Source organism: Stylophora pistillata, chromosome 5 (genome assembly GCF_964205215.1).
Source record: "Stylophora pistillata chromosome 5, jaStyPist1.2, whole genome shotgun sequence".
In the NCBI taxonomy this organism is placed as follows: domain Eukaryota; kingdom Metazoa; phylum Cnidaria; class Anthozoa; order Scleractinia; family Pocilloporidae; genus Stylophora; species Stylophora pistillata.
Window position 1 is genome coordinate 4,388,406 of NC_142523.1, and position 13,563 is coordinate 4,401,968.

The 13,563-nt window shown below is 41.8% G+C and overlaps 1 protein-coding gene, 1 long non-coding RNA gene and 2 pseudogenes across 3 annotated transcripts in view; 2 read left to right on the forward strand and 2 right to left on the reverse strand.

Moving 5' to 3' along the window:
• LOC148729897 (protein SSUH2 homolog) overlaps positions 1-6,612 on the forward strand; it is a 7,291-nt pseudogene extending 679 nt beyond the window's left edge. The window contains exons 2-8 of the transcript XR_016001946.1: positions 463-587; positions 1,269-1,331; positions 1,723-1,820; positions 2,193-2,285; positions 2,807-2,917; positions 4,965-5,086; positions 5,378-6,612. The product of XR_016001946.1 is annotated as a protein SSUH2 homolog (transcript). The remainder of the gene's footprint in view (positions 1-462; positions 588-1,268; positions 1,332-1,722; positions 1,821-2,192; positions 2,286-2,806; positions 2,918-4,964; positions 5,087-5,377) is intronic.
• Positions 1-13,563, reverse strand: part of LOC148729892 (uncharacterized) — a 116,661-nt gene that overhangs the window by 81,669 nt on the left and 21,429 nt on the right. The window lies entirely within an intron of this gene.
• Positions 6,650-7,423, forward strand: LOC148729898 (uncharacterized). The gene is made up of 2 exons (XR_016001908.1): positions 6,650-6,884; positions 7,277-7,423. It is a non-coding gene; the product is annotated as an uncharacterized LOC148729898 (long non-coding RNA).
• LOC148729899 (E3 ubiquitin-protein ligase TRIM45-like) lies at positions 7,765-10,318 on the reverse strand (annotated as a pseudogene).

The window sequence follows — 13,563 nt, forward strand, 5'->3', positions numbered from 1 at the left end:
TATCGCGCGATAATTTCCATTTATCGCGCGATAATTTCCATTTATCGTGCGATAATTCCATTTATCGCCCGATAATCTCCTTTTATCGCGCGATAATCTTCATTTATCGCGCCATAATTATTCATTTATCGCGCAATAATTTCCATTTAACGCGCGATAATCTATCATTTATCGCGCGATAAAAAAAAATGTGTCAGGTCTGCTATGGGCCACCGTACTTCTGGGATAAGGACGATAAACTGTAGGTCTTGTCTCCAGTCGCATCAGTCTCTGTGATGGTAAGTTGAGGACATTAGAGAACTCTCATACTTCTTGCAAAGAGCAGGGGAGATAACTCCTAGAGGTGTGTTCTGGCCTTGTTATACAGGCACCCCATTCAAACCAGCTTGAATGCTAGACTAGGCCAGCCTGCCTGAATTACGCAAGTGAATTAAGAAATGGATACAGTCTTTGAATTTTAAGGTCAGCCAATAGACAGCACTGTTAATGGACCTGCCCCACCTCCATGGAGCATTCCTGCCCTGTTCCCTCAGTTGTTTAATGACTTTGCAGCCAATATTGAAGTTCCTCACACCACAACCATCGAGGTATGTACATTATTTTTTTGTTAGGTGACAGTGCCCTTTTTTGACCTTTTTACCCCGTAGAGTGACTAACATCTAATTTCTCCTTACACTGTCCCCCCCTGAATCACACATAAAGGTCAGGAGAATAAAGGAAATGAACACCAACCAAAAACGCTCTTGATTGTTCAACAAATCTCCTCGTCAACGCCTCAGGAAATGTACAGAGAACAGAATGGAGAATATGCATACTGATCTTAGGGTGCAAAAGCTGAGTATACAACTTACTGTATAGCTAGCCTCACCCTCCGCCCCTCTCCTCCAGAGATGAAGATGAATAGAATTGGGATGATTTGCGCTAAAAAGGAAGGGAAAAAAAGGCAAAATATTACACATTTGAAGCGGGCTTTGCATGAAAACACCAAACGAACTTGACCAATACCCAGCCATCTTGATCACATGCTTGGTCAGCAATGCGAAAAATAGGGAGCCTCTAGCGATGCTTGACTGCAGAACTTCAAGTTCCATCAGATGAAGTCCCATCCATCAGATGAACTTAACTCTTTAGGCTAACATGCCCCCAGGGTCAAATATGGGAGAGTTCCGTAACTGTCAGTTTATTCAGCATGGACAATTTGTTATTAAATGAGTTTCGTTTTATTCTGATCTCGTATTCATGTTGTTTCATTTCATTTTTCTTTCCAGCCGTGTCATGATTGCATGGCTGGGGGGTACAAGCGCTGTTACAAGTGTTGTGGATCTGGAAGGGTACGTTAATGTCAAAATCTTTCGTTTCATATTCATTTTAATGAAGAACGATGTTATTTGTTTGCTCACGGACATGAAGGAAACAAAAACCTCCGAGTACCGCTCAAAGAATCGAATTGTAGATCTTGGAAACGGAAATTCTTAGATTTCGCGTTCCAATGACCATCCGAAACCCAAAGATCAGGGAGACCTCGTGAAATCTGAAGATCTGGGACTCGATTTCTTTTAAAATCCGAAGATTTGGGACTCGATATCTTTTGAAATCCGAAGATCTGGAATTTGATTAGCCGTGAAATCCGAAGATAGGCGATTTGATTCGTCGTGAAATCCGAAGATATGAGATTCGTTTCTTCGTTAAATCCGAAGATAGTTGATTTATTGATTTATTTAGTTATGTTTTTCGTTTTTCAGGTGTAATGGTTCTGGTCTCGTGGAAGGAATGCAGAAGTATGAGCAGTCTATTAACTGCATAGGCAGAGGTTGGAAAACGTGAGTGTACAGCTGTCTTGGTTTTCATTGGTTTGGCGTGTTTCTTTGTTTGTTTGGTTTTCACAATACAGTCGAACCTGAACAAACTGCCACCTCTCTCAATGGCCGCCTTTCCACAACGGCCACTTTTTCGGTCCTGTCGGGCTGTTCATACATTCATTTAACCTCTCTACAATGGCCACTTCTTCACAACGGCCACTTTCTTCTGTCCTCAAGGTGGCCGTTGTGGAGAGGTTTAACTGTATCTACAACAAAATCAGTCAGACACAGCTCTTGTAGATTTTAAAGAGAGGTGGATAAATCTTTTTACGGTATCAACATTTCCATTCCTTCCAAAGAAAAAGAGCTTTTAAAAATCTTTTTCGATTGCAATTGTGAGGTTTGTAATGGCCACGGCCGAATAAAGTGTGGGACGTGTTCGGGACAAGCTCAGTTAAAAACTCTCATTTCGTTGACTGTAAAATGGTAAATTAGTGAAGCCATACACATTTATAAACTTCGCCATGTTCTATCAAGTGAGGTGTGTAAACTTTAAAGCCCATATTCCAAATCTACTTAGCGAGCGTTGAGATTTCCTGATAGATCACTTCACCCGGGAACAAGTCGCTGACTAGTTCTTATACCCTTTTCCCGAGTAATCTGTTCGTACGTGTGAGCAATCACCCGCGATTCGTCCAGAAGATCTGTTTTAATCAAATAGATGAGAACTGTAATAGCTTGCTTTCAGGCAGTACTTTGTGTTTTCAAGCGTGAGGCGAGAAAAAAACCCTTCCCCCTCCCCGTTGCATTGTCCTTTTCCCAGATCTTCCACCCGTCCAATATGGCGACCGAGTATTAATCTGCAAGTAGGCTGACAGTGTAGCTGACTCTTTGAGCTATTAAAATTATCCTAATAATCGTAATATTCATCGTCGTCATTATTATTGTTATTCTTCTCATTATTATTCTTATTGTTATTATCATCATTATTTCTATTTATTTCAAAGGGAGAACCATGCGTCTTAATCATGTCGTGGGGAGAACAAATCAGTTGCCCGCCGAACTCATCGTTAATTCCCAAGGAACTGACATATTTAAGCAAGAACTACCTAGGGTGAGTTTTCCCTTTTCTTATCAATAGACTAATCGTCTGACTCAAACAAAGTGCGCTATTCAATTGACTTTCCAAACCAAAAGCAAAGTAATCACAGCAACCAATCAAAGTAAAGGAAATATCACAAGCAGCCAATCAGAGCCTAAGATAAAAGCAACAAATTTGTCTAAACCGCGGGAAAACGCGAGTGAGTAGATTTGTAAATGCAACAGCAAAGTTAGCAAAAGGGAAATGAGAGAAAGAGCTTTGGGGAGATTGAAGAACGAGAAAACTACCTGAATCGTGAGCCAATGAGAAATCAAAGTAAAAACAGGCAAACCGCCTAAAGCGCGGGAAAACGCAGGCGACCAAGTCGTGATTGGTTTAGTTTTGCATCCGATTGGTTGAGTAGTGCGAGTTTTTTTTTTTTTTGTACAAATCACAGAGAAGAGTAAAGCAAAATTAATGCAATCCTGGATTAGTTATGACACATTTGAAAACTGTCTTTTTCTCTTTCACCTTCTCGTTCTCACTAAACTACAACCATGTTCTTTATGATTCTCATTAAGGTGTGGCCCATACACCTTTGCCATAATGGCAGCGGCCGAGTGAAGACTAAAACTAGTGCATGGGGACGAGGCCACCCGGGCATGGATTTGTGCACTTGTGAGCGCTTGTCAAAAAGTTTCTGGCACAATTTATTAATCGATCCAAAAAGCTTTATTTCTCAAAGAATCGACTACTAATATAGCCAAGGCTCAAGTTAATATGTACAATGCCATGCCACTGCTGTGTTCCTTCATGGACTACAAGGGGATATCGCGACGTAAACGGTTAATAAATATCCTACTTCAAGTTTCCCAAAGAAAAACTCGCGAGAAAGCAATGGCTTCATGCAATCCGTCGAGAGGAAGGAAAAAGCTTCAAAGTCTTTGACTCAACCATGGTCTGCTCGCACCATTTTAAAATGGAAGACTCGAAGAAAAGTATTGCGGGCAAAATATGCCTTCAAACCAATGCTGTACCTTCGGTATTTCAGTGGCGTACTTCGCTGCGCAAAAAAAGCCTCCACCTCAAAGATTCACTAGTAAAACAACTACTCATCAATCACTCAAGGATTTATTCATGGTGTGCACACTCGGAAAGCAGCGTAAATGATAAATCGAATGAACAGCTAGAGAGTCAGATTACAACTGTAGAACCTAATGAAAAGAATGTCGAAAATTAGGCAAAGACAAAAGATGTCGAAACTCAGACCGATTTGGTCGAGTCGAAGAATGCATGCATTCAGAGTGATCAGAGTGTTGTCGCGCTTGTGGAACAGTATGAAATGAGAATAGAAGAGCTCTAAAGAGAAATAGAAAGCATTTCAAAGAAGAATGAATGTTTAAAAAGTAGCCTTTTTCTATTGAAAGATTTCGCGCCGACAATTCTGCTGTGTCCTGTTACACTTCGTTTCCTAACAATGCTATTTTAATGGAAATCTACAATTATCTAGACCCCAGAGCGTGTTATATGATTGTTTTATTCCGCTCTGGTAAACAGAGGCATCTTCTGAAGTGAGTAGTTCCACATACTAGATTCAGAGAATTTGACGGGAACATGTCGTTTAGCGGCGGAGCGTGAACTTGTGTTGTTTGCCGAGCGCAGTTGTTTTCGTTTAGAATAAAGATTATTGGGATCAGGATCAATGATGTTTTTAACCTTTCCGCTCTCGATGTATTAAAGTATAAGAAATTAGGTCAATTTAAGTGTAAGTATTCACAATTGACAATTTTCTCAAGCAATCAAAACACCTCGAAGTACGCATCTTGTGCTCGAAACTAGCCTTGTCACAAGCTTGCTTTTGTCTTTAAACCTTTCGCTGGGTCACCTCTGCCCTTCAACCATAGTCTCAAGTCCTCAGTCTTGAATTGTGAGAGATTTCTATCTCCTAAGGAAGCTCCAAGAATGTCATTTTCGATTAAAAAGCTCGAGGAATTGTGAGAGTTTGTATAGTCGCGTTGCTATGTGTTGCCCGGGTGGCCTCGCTTTAGTGAAATTATTCATAACCAGTCTCAGACCTCCATCAGATTTTCCGCCATTATGGCCAAGGTGTATTACGACCTTTATTGATCAGCAAGTGAACATGGGCTCGGAGAGGCTGGTAGACGAACACAGCACCAAGTGGCCTGCCAAGAGCATTCTTAAGCAGGTAGACAGGTCTTTTATCAAATAATTTCTAAACCAGGTCGCATCAATAACTCAAATCCGCCATCTTTGGGTAAACAAGTAGTAACACATCTCAGCAAAATAAATCGCAGATACATGTGGAATACGCTTACAACAGTAATAACAGTAGTAAATTATTTAATCAAAAAGTTCTTGCTGCCGTCCACTCTGCGTAGTTTGTACAGCTCTTTCTTCCTAACGTCGCAGCATACGTGCCGCGATGTGACGTCACGCTTGAAATGGGTCTATAACCTATGAATGTTTTTGTCTTCAGCGTCAACAGCTGCGAGCATTACCCTTGTCTGAAGTTTCCTACCAATGGAAGGAGCAATCAAGTCGCTTCTGGGTCTACGGTCATGATCACAAAGTGTATGCTCCACACTACCCCCAGAGAAGTGCTGCTGCGGCTGCAGTATTTTGTAGAACTGCTCTCCGCATAAACAATCAGTAACCGCGAATTACGTGATGCTTTCGCGTATCAAACTTTGCCTATTGTTTTGGTTAGGATTTTTTAAGACAATGAAGCTTTTGTTGTCTGTCTTTTGGGATTTTTCTGTTCGGTGACGCGAACTTAGACTCGGGTTAACTTCGCTCTAGTCCGCAAATTTTTAATGATGACATTTTGGTTCCCCACGGGAGCCTACTAGGGAAAACAAAGACAGATTAGCAGGGGGTGAATTAGTAATGTCAGTACCTCGACATGACCATAGTTAGTAGAGCGTCCTGGCCCTGTCCGAAAAGCGACATCACTCAAACGTAAGAAGGTGTGAAATCACACTTTCTTTGTTCCTGAGGCTTGACAACAACAGCGTTATTTCTTTTTCAATCCTTGCGTCAGTAGTTGAAAAAAGACACGCACGCAGTTTTCTTTCTCTTCTTTTCATGAATAGGTAATTTCCAGGATCAGTTTTTTTGCCTGCCCTCTTTCAAAGTGTAAAATGCAATAGTTAATAACACTCTCATTTTAAAGACACCCTTTAGCATTGCAAAGTGTAAGGCTAAGAGCTAATTCTTTGTGATTTAGTGGTTTTCCTAATTTGTAGGTAGAAGTATTTTTTTGAACTTGATGAGCACATCGTTTCTTCACATTGTCGTCTGTCGCTTTGCGCGCGTTTATTTTACATTCCTTGCGTCTGTGGTGGAAAAAAGAACGCACGCAGTTTTCTTTCCTTTCTTTTCTTAAAGAGGTAATTTCCAGGACGACCAGGTTTTTTTTGCCTGCTCTCTGTTTATTCTAAAACGGCTTCGCGTGGGCAAAACAAAAACAACTTTAAAACAAAACAAGTTTAACGCGAATGGAAAAAAATGATCGCTCTCAGCTTTCCGAGAACGCTTACTCGCAATAACATGACTGGAATAAATCACTTTTACCCATAAAATACCTCGCAAACTTTTATATTTATTTATTTACTGTGTACTGGAGTGGAGCATTACACGTTAGGACTCTATCGCAAGCGACAAGCTTACACCATGATTACAACTCGAATCGCGTAGTGTGAATCAACCTTCGTGAATCATATCGCGTCCTTCCGACAGGCGCGTCATGTCATAGTTAGTAGAGGAGACTGGTTATGAAAGTCGGCAATCTTCAAAGCGCGAAACAATAGGGCCGCTTCTGATGTTGAACGTACCTGTCACGTGATCGCGACGGTGCACAACTTTCAAAGATGGCGGATGCAGGAGACGACTTATTCTTGTTCGGCGATGATTTTGAGGCAATTTTAGACCTTCTTGACGAAGATGAAGCACTACAGGAACAATTTTCAACTGTTGCTAGTGAAGTAAGTGCCAATTATATAAACATTCACCCGTACTTAGTCTGTTTCCAAAAGAATTACGGAGTTGTACGCGACTGTGCTGTCACGCCAACCAAAAAACAGTAAATAAAACATTGATCCGACGGTTTCAATGATTCTTTTCCCTCTATACTCTAACAATTTCATAAAAAATGCGTTCAATTTCTTTAGCAGAAGTGCTCTGGATGCTTTAGGTGCTGAATTTGCCCGATTATACTTTGTTTTGAGAAGACTTCACGGGGTATGCAACGACAACAACAAACTCGATATGGGCAAATGTGTCTTTAGGAAAAGACCAGTGACAGTAGATCGTTGAAAGTCGAGGCCTGAAGACTACAATATTATTGAATTATGATTTGATACTTTTTCGTTTTCAGGTCGAATCAACAGAGATCGTGTGCAGCGACTGTGGAAAAAAATACAAATCAAGAGGAGGCTACCAAAGGCACAGAGCTACAAAGCACAATGCAGATCAAAACGCACATCATTTAACTTGGGAGGTTTGCTAAGCACTCAAGAAGCTAGAGTCGCTCTCGGCTATCGCCTCGAGCGACTCTTACGCTTCTTTCGTGCTTAGCAACCTCCCGCGTGCATCCATAACTCAATAGTGTACGCTGTGGTGTTTACCATTTGTTAATTAATGATCTGGTGGAACTGAATTTTGTATTCCTGTTATCGTATTAGACTTGATTTCAAACAAAAGTTTTAAGACCTGTGTAATCATTGATCTAAAAGAGCTTATTGACCAGGCTGACTGACAGATCACACTTGTGTAACCCTTAGACTCCCAGAAGTGATTAACTTGTAACTTCTCCCTATGATATCCAGACATGATCCAGCAAACAGGTAATGAGAATACTCAAAGTTATCAGGTAGAAGTTATTATCTTGATCTAACACCAAATTCTCGTAACAAATTTACAAAGAAATGTGTAACAGCCAGAGGGGAGAATTGACAATCAGATCTTGGGAGTTGAAAGGTTAATGTGCAACCTCTGAAATTTGTGATGTGATTGGTTGTTTTGTAGCTCCACTGACCATTCAGAAGATTGTTACTGAGAATATACATCACTTGTCCAGAGTAGTTTCATGTTTAAAAGTTGCATAAAATCAATTTAAATCTTGTAAGGTATAATGATGAGTATATTCAAATATCTGAATGCGATGGTTTCTTAAGTCAGACACAACTATTCGACCATCCCTAAGTACTGCAACAGAGACGGGATTATTAAATTTTCCTTTAATGTCTCCCTTTGATCCAAATTTTGTTATGAACTTTCCACTAAGATCAAATACCTGAACTCTGTGATTACCTGCTTCACAGACCATCAGGTGTCCTGCCTTGTTAACTGACAAACAACGAGGGTAAATGAACTCCCCATCCCCCTCCCCCTTCTTTCCAAATCTGTACAAAAAATTCCCATTTCTATCAAACACTTTGATACAATGTTCATCTCTGTCTGACACTATAAGATATTTTCCAGACTGTATATAGTGAGAAGGGCAGGTAAGAGAACCCTCACCACCGAATTTATTTAAATAATTGCCATTAAGAGGAAATATCTTGATTAATTTGTTGTCTGAATCAGGAACAATTATATTTACGTTGTTCTCTGTAGATAAGCCGTGAGCAAAAAACAGCTGGTGATCAAGATTTCTTTTACCACCAAACTGGCTCAGGTACTCACCCTGCTCACTGAACAATTGAACACGGTGGTTAAGCCAGTCCGCCGCTATAATGTTATTGTTTTTATCAAAAGCTATCCCAGTAGGATAGTTGAGCTCACCCTGTTTATTACCTTTGCTACCGAAAGATGTTAAGTAAGTTCCATCACTACTAAATACCTGAACCCTGTAGTTATCCACCTCAGTCACTGCAATTTCATTACGTTCATTCACTGCCACTCCCCAAGGTTTACTTAACATTCCAGGAGACGAGCCTTGTTGTCCAAAAGATAACACGGGTGTGAATTGTCTGGGTGAAACTTGAACTGAGAAAGTACTGCCACGAGCTTCTCTTTCGTCCACTTTGACTACGGCCCGGCATCTTCCAGTTTCTTTGGCAAAGTAGCTGACTTTGTAGCTTCAATCGTAGTTATCTTTCACTTGCACCTCTGTCGCGCCGTCAAGGCCTTGCTGATTTTTTATTTCCAAAGTTACTCGGTCAAGCTTTTCGTAATACTGCTGTCCTTCGGCATTTTTTGTTGTTAAAACAAAGTCGGCTTCAATTCCAACAATCGCTTCAGTGAGTCCTTTTCCTTTCGCCGTTGAGTGATCCGCTTTGGTCTCGTTGGGTCGAAAGGTAAAGACACGGCCAATCCCTTCTTGAATTGTTTTTGCCTTTAAGGCCTCGTTTTCGTCGAAGATAAATTGACGCAGATCTTCAAGGTCACAGTCTAGTTCTTCACGCTGTTCATCGCTTTTTTTCGGAATGATTGTCTTCATTGCCTCATCTATCTTTGCAAGCTCTGCATTTGTGCTTCGTTTTAAAAGCGATTCAGCTTTTTTGACTGCTGTTTCGATTATTCTGACTCTCTGTTCCATTTCGATCCTTTGTATTCGCAAACGTTCCAGGAATTGTTGCGTCTCATGATCTGCTTTATTAAAGATTTCCTGTTTCTTGGCTTCAATAACAGCGATCAAGCTTTCTGCAAACTGTTGTGCGCTTCTTTTTAATTTGGCAACGTTTGCTTCGATGTTATCACAGCTTTCGTCAAGTTTCGAGAGATTGTCTCTCATCCTTTGCGCTGTTGCCTTTTTGGACTCAATCGTGGACATAACTTGCGATTTCTTTTTATTTGCCGCTTCTTCCAACAGTACCTTAACATGTTTATCGTGTGCAGTTACAACGCATGAAGAGCAAATGGTCTCTTCACATTTGACATAGAAGAACTCCAGCTCTTTCTTTTCGTGGCCTTGTCGCGAACAAAATGCTGGTGGCTTTAAGGCATCCTCGATGTCTTGATCCTCAAAGTCTTTCAGCGCAAGAACTCGGTGTTCTTTATTTTCTCGGAGTAAGTTATGCACAGTGATACACTGTTCACACCAGAATGTACAGCACTGAAAACAGTAGAAACTTTGCGCTCTTTTTTTCTCGCAGTTTCTGCATTTGACTCCTGTTGAACTGCACTACTTTATGTTCAACACATCTAGTAAGCTGCTGATGCGAAAGTTGGTAGGCAGATCTTTAAGGTTTCCTCCAGGGACTTGACTTTCCTTGCGACACTCAGGACACGTTATGACATCACGGCGGCCACTGCTTCTTTGAATTCCTGGTAAACAATAAAGACAGAAGCTGTGCAAACATGGCAGCTGTTTTGGTTCAGTAAATGTGGTCATACACACAGAACAGGAAACTTCTTCATGAAGATTGTCAAGCAAGGTTTTAATATCCATTATTAGCGGCTTGAAAGGAGAGCTTTTGCTGCACGTACCAAACACGCCTTAAACAGTGTCGTCTTGCGACTAGCCTGCGAAGCAAGCCCTAGGGGAAAGGAGTTGGATTGGGGGTGCGGAATGTGCGGAGGGGAAAGGGAGGGCTTGCCACAGACCCCATCTAACTAACGAAACGCCCCTTATTTATATATTCATATCGCCTTGCATGTGTCAATCAGCGCCTCTTAAAATTAACCAATCAGAAAGCGCCATAAGCGAGAGCTCAGTGAACCATGGAAACTGTCAAAACAAGAACTAAAACTTGCTCCACGTGAGCGAGAAATGTCAGACGACAAGAAGAATCTGGTATCAAAATTTAAGAGATGGATAAAGCCAAAAAAAAATCCAGAAGGCGTAGTTTGCCGGTTTCGTGGAGTAGATTTAAGAATTAAATTTGGAAGTGGCTTCAAGAGTTTTGTAAACATTTTTAATCAGATACGATGAATATATGAAGTTCATATATTTTGAACTGCGGTTATTGATACGTACGGATGCACGATCCTCGCAGTAGAGAGCGCTATTTATGCAATAGCAAAAACCAAACCTGAAAAAAATCAGGCCTGTACGGGATTCGAACCACTGACCTCTGCGATACTAGTGCAGCGCTCTACCAATTGAACTGACAAGCCAACTGGGAGCAGGCCGTTAAGTTGATTCGTAATAAACCCGTGATGATAAATCAGATACGATGAATACACGAAGTTCATATATTTTGAACTGCGGTTATAGATACGTATGATGCACGATCCTCGCAGTTGGCTTGTTAGCTCAATTGGTAGAGCGCTGCACTAGTATCGCAGAGGTCAGTGGTTCGAATCCCGTACAGGCCTGATTTTTTTCAGGTCTGATTTTCGCTATTGCATAAATAGCGCTCTCTACTGCGAGGATCGTGCATGATACGTATTTTTAATCGGAGTCAAAGGGAAGTGTATCCTCGCCGATCGCCTTCGGACGGTCGGTTTTCACTTCGAAAATAAGTCGCACATATCTCAAATTATATGCCTTCCTTGTGCCAGAAAAGCTAACAGTTTTTACCAGTTTTATAAACTGTTGAATAAGGTCGCTTGCCAATGTCCGGATTCCCGCGATGTTTCGTCGAAATGAAAGTTCTCAACACCGACAGGAAAAAGTCCAGGAAGAAAGAGCTTGCGTGTCCGCTCCCCGGCACATGCAAAACCTACATCTAGCAGGGAAGCGTTGTTTGACTCGCCGACGAAAGGACAACCCTCAAATTCAGCGATGGATACAAATTTAAACATTGATGATTTGGATCCAACGTCCATCGGCTTTGCAACATTGTGGTTAAGGACAAGTTTGAGAATGAAGAAGCCATTCTTATCAAGGCCCTGAGCTTCAACAAGTGGATGGCTGCCACAAATATTCTACTTCGACATCGATTCTTGAGGGCAGAACTTCTCGAAATCACCGTCGTCCGCCATTTTCTAGCCTGCGAACAGGCTCCCGGCTTGGAGGAGCACAACGGCGCGAAGCAGGGGAAGGGGAGCCTGCACGCGTCTTGCTAAATCGCGTTTACCTCCCACAAGAACCCCGCAGAGAACTTATCTTGTTAACTGTCAAATGTCAACCAGTCAGCGCGCGCCGGAAGTCAAAATCCAAAACAGAAAACAAACAAACGAACAGGCTCCCGGCGAGCAAGCGCCATGTCTTACGGAGACATTTTTAACAGCAACTGTCTAATAATGACACTTTGAGTTTTTTCATCTGCAGTCGCGGTGATTGCAAGTATTGGCGTCCCTTAAAAAGAAACAAATAAATTAAACGTAATCAAAGTAAAGAATGACTACAGCGCCTTGGTCAGGAAATCAAGTAATGCAATCGAAAGACTCCAAAAATAACAGGCACGGCAACACAGACTTAAGCTTATCGGTGAATGGCTATAGAACTTGATTTTCCTTGTTTACAAAAGGATCTGATCTGCGACAATTTCCCAAACGCCTCACGGAAAGCAACATTTGCACCGAGTTTTTCCTCAGACCTGTGAACAATCATTGAACAAGTGAGTAACAATTTAGTTAGAAGTAAACCCAACAGGATTCGTTAGAAACATAATACCTTTTTCCAGTCCCCATCTCAACAGTATGGGACTCATCCACCACAACTGCGGCCAATTTTCTGTCAAGAGAAGAGCAGTTATCTTTCAAAATGTCGAGGAATCGTTTCTCCATAACTGTCTCAGCCAAACCGAAATTTTGCGGCACTCAGCCAAAATTTTGCGGCACGCAACTCGTCTTCCGAGATATCCTCTGTGGAAGCCGCCGAGATACCAATACTTCCGGCCTCAGCAATTTGGTCTTCAGTGATGCTTTTCAAAGGACAAATAACCAACACAGTTTGCCGCTCTTCCCCTTCAATCGACACAGCAACAGCAAAGAGTTGGAAAATAAGACTTTTGCCGTATCCTGTCGGAAGAACCGCGAGCACATCATCTTTCTCTAGTAAATAGTCCACAGCATTACGCTGTTCGGGCTTCAACTGCAGCGTAAACTTCAAATTATTTGATAAATGGTCACAAGCCTCGCGAAGAACAGTATCCCTCCTTTCCGCCATTTTAATTTTTTTGTCTCTACCGGAACTGAAAACTAAGACTGCGTCATGAAAAATTAAAATCAACCAATCAGCGCTTTGCGTCCAAATTTTGGACGCAGACATTCAATATTCTGAGAATTGCGTGCAGGCTCCCCTTCCTGTGTCCCCACGAACGGGGAGCCTGTTCGCAGGCTAGCCATTTTCTTAAAGGTAGTTGCCAGGAAGACTGTTTAGTTCGAGGGTTGATTTACAACGTGTTGCTCTCAGCCAATGGGAATTTTTCGTCCATACGAGATCGGAAATTTCGTTGGTTAGTGGGGGTCTGTGGCAAGCCCTCCCTCTCCCCTCCGCACATTCCGCTCGCCCCAATCCCCCTCCTCTCCCCCAGGGCTTGCTTCGCAGGCTATCTTGCGACTGAAATGCAATACATATTATTGACCAATTACATGTGATGCGTAAAAGGGTAATTGACAAGCGAGATTTCTGAGAATCGTGAAAGGTTACCCGACTTGACCTCGCACATTTTAATGCTCACTGTGTAGCTGTCGGTGTACAAACGTGTTTTTAATCAGATGGTGGACCGGTTTTGTGAAGATTGGCTGACCTTCAGTGGGTCTTCAGAATGGCTGCGACAGATCGCAAAGTTTAATTGAAGGGAGATTTTAAGGAAAAGTTGACGCTAT